At 27.7% G+C, this 3,478-nt stretch overlaps 1 pseudogene; it reads right to left on the bottom strand.

The window, feature by feature from the left end:
• Positions 1-1,028: 1,028 nt before the first annotated feature.
• LOC104719515 (major pollen allergen Ole e 10 pseudogene) lies at positions 1,029-1,477 on the bottom strand (annotated as a pseudogene).
• Positions 1,478-3,478: the final 2,001 nt, after the last annotated feature.

Below are 3,478 nucleotides of genomic sequence, written 5' to 3' on the forward strand. Positions count from 1 at the left end.
TATCAAAATGTTTGATTTGCTCATTTTACGTCCATCTTATCAATATAATAGATAAATAAAGAACCGGTTCAACCAATATTTGGTACAAAAACAGCGCTAACTCATGTTGTTGATGGCCATGCAATGCAACCTGATGAACCGGTTCTCCTTGTGCTTGTTGTTGTTATCGTGGGTCAATAACTGCAACAGGTGGGGGATTGCCATTACGGAAGTGTTGATTGAGGATTTGGGTCAAGGTGTTAATGGCATTGAGTGTTTCTTGTTGAGACGCAAGTAACGTCTCCCAAAACTCAGCCCAATTGAAGGTGTTATCAGCTGCCTTTCCATCGCCGACGTATGGTTCAAGAGGCATCATTGAGACAGAAAAATCGCTGCCAGAAACGATAAGAATTTGTTACCAACTACTGTAGAGGCGAAAGCTTAATTAGTTAAAGGATTTGGAGCTCTATTTTAAGATCAGGAAAACAGAGCACTTGTAAACAGCAAATAGGGATGGTGGTAGCGTCCTTGATGAATGATGGATTGGTGAAGGTGAAGGTGAGACGAGACGGAACCGATAAGAGAGTCCTCCTTTCATGTATTGGAACATAAACTCTTTTGAGAAATTAAGATTGCTTCTGTTTTTGGATTTTATTAGACTTCAAATCAGTGATGTTGATACATTGACTTATCCCCAAATCCTAATCCTAATCCTTCTATCACGAGTGATTCTCAGAACCCTATATTCATATATCCCTAAACTGTTTCCAGAATGCGATTAGATAGCGCCTATTTTCTATTTATTCAATTTCGCTGAGACCAAGGAATTCAACAATCTTTTGAAACGAAGAAGGAAGATTTGTTTTTTTGAGACCGTAATTTACGCTATTTTTGTAGTTTATTTATTATATATACGAATATATATATATACATATATATATATATATATTAAAGGTAAAATTAGATTTGAAATCGTGTTTAGGGATTAGAAATGAAAATTATGTGGTATTTTTAGTTGCTTATAAATTTTGTTGTGCATTTTTCTTAAATCAATGAAGAAACTTCCAAACCATTATTTTATTCACCCAATCATTCATCACTCAAATCAATTATGTATATGAGTTAAAATATATCTAAGACTCATACTTACACCTACCATAACTAGGATCCCTAGTAACAATTCTACCTGTATTATTGAAACTACACGCCTCTTTCGTACGATCGTGGCTCTGATAATAAGAGTTCATCACAAACGATGCATGGCTTTTAAGAGTGTTGGGAACATAGCAGGATCCACCAGGTAGGATTCGCCTACAATCGAGTATAAGTTTACATCCAAAATTGATATTTGTTTCTAGCTGCGCATCCGTCACGGTCGAAGTTACTACACACCATGTTTTGCAACTCACCACATGGAGGTGGTTGATCATGATGTAAGATAAAAATATGAAAAGGAGTGTCAAAGGCGATGACATTTTGGCCATTGTTTAAAATGATGTTCAACTAGTTTTATTTTGTTATAGGTGTATTTATATATATTAATAATTTATATCTATCCCCTATATATTAATTTAAAAGATATATTTTAATTTTTTAAGACATATTATTTCTAGTTATAAATTCTAGTCAAACATTTGAGTAAAATGAAATAAACAATTTTAATTGATAGGTCTAAACAAAAAAAAAACTTTAATTAATTACCAGATAGTAGAAATTAATAGATTTTAAAATATTTGGGAAAAAAAAGAAATCTATCATTATAACTAGAAATGATATGTCTATAAAAACTTTATCACTAGATAGTAGAAAATCTAAGATTTTTAAATATTAGAAAAATAGAAGTATGTATTTTTAATTATATATATATATATATATAGTAATGTAGCTTTATAATTTTAAATTATAGGTCTATAAAATAGAAAGAAATCTTTAAAATTGAAAATGATATGTCTGTAATAAATTATTAGTAGAAAAACAATTTAAACATACAGTATTTAGAAAAATAAATATATATATTTTGAATCTGTAATGACCTGTGTATAAAAAAGTTGGGTAACTACTATATATAATAGAAACTAGGTACCAACCTGCACATAGTGTGGGATAAATCGATTCAAATAAAATATTATGAATAATATTATTATTTGAGATTTAAGATTTGTTTGTGTAAAACAAAATCTGTAAGTAAGTTTATTTTTTCGTTTATTCAAGTTTGCGATTATTTTGTGTAATACGTTTCACCCGTGAACTATTTAAACGTGAAAAATAATTTCAACATGGTGGAGAAAGTTTTGATGTCTTTTGTGTTTCTAAAATCAAATTCACATCTTTTATGTTTCACATTGTTATCTACATCATTATGCCATTAAATAGATAAAACAATATTTTTTTGGACTAATCGAATTAACTTAAACAATCCTAAGTGTAAAATGCAATGAGAAAAATGTATAAAAAGTGGTAAATAATAAAAAAATGTAGTTATGATGAAAACTTATAGGAAAAATGATTGTCCTAGGGTTTTAAAAAAAATCAATAACATGGATACCATGTTAAGATTGCTGAGTCACATATATTTTAAATAGTCATTAGAATTTTTATACAGAAGACAAAGTTTTTGTTTTTCAAAAATTTAAATTGGTGAATAGATTGAAAACTGTTTGTGAAATGTTGTTTATTTTTAAGATTATATTGTGATAATTAATTTTAATACTTGAAACCGGAGAATAAGTTTTGTGTTTCAAAAATTTTAATAGGTGAATAAGTTTAAATTTTTTGTGGTATGTAATTTACTTTTATGATTATTGTGATAATTTATTCATTTATTCTTTAAAATATAGTTGAATAGTCATCAGACTTTTTCAAAATAGGAGAATAACTTTAGCATTTAAAAAAAAAATGATTTATAATTTTTTTTTGGTGAAATGTAATTTAAGTTTAATAATTAAATAGGTTATGTAAGTGATAATTAAATACATTTTTGTATTTTAAAAGTTGATTAAATCTTTTTTTTTTTTTTTTTTTTGTCAACCATTGGACCACAACAGGCCGGCCCATTAGCCTAATCCCTACAATCTTTCATTTTTTAAAACTAATAGAAAAAATATTAACTCATATATTTCAATGGCATATATATGTAAATAGTAATGAGAAGTAAAGGCATTTATTAAAATAGTACAGGAGCTTTGTGAGCGCGACACCTCATTTTTTTAGTGAGAGATCTTCTCTATTAATATATAGGGGATACTAAAATCTAAGAATATTTAGGAAAGTAGAAATATATCATTACATATTAAAGCATCTCCTATATAATAAAACGGAAGTACACAACCTTTTTGTGTAGACTATATAATATAGATTATATGATTAATTATTTGAATATTTGATAGGTTATAGGTTATATGGATTTTAACCATTACTTAAATCTCAATTTCAGATCTCTTAACAAGAATATTCCAAAAAAATAAAATAAAATCTCTATAGAATATTTAATTACCCATAT

Source organism: Camelina sativa, chromosome 2 (genome assembly GCF_030686135.1).
Source record: "Camelina sativa cultivar CO46 ecotype springtype chromosome 2, ASM3068613v1".
NCBI lineage: Eukaryota > Viridiplantae > Streptophyta > Magnoliopsida > Brassicales > Brassicaceae > Camelina > Camelina sativa.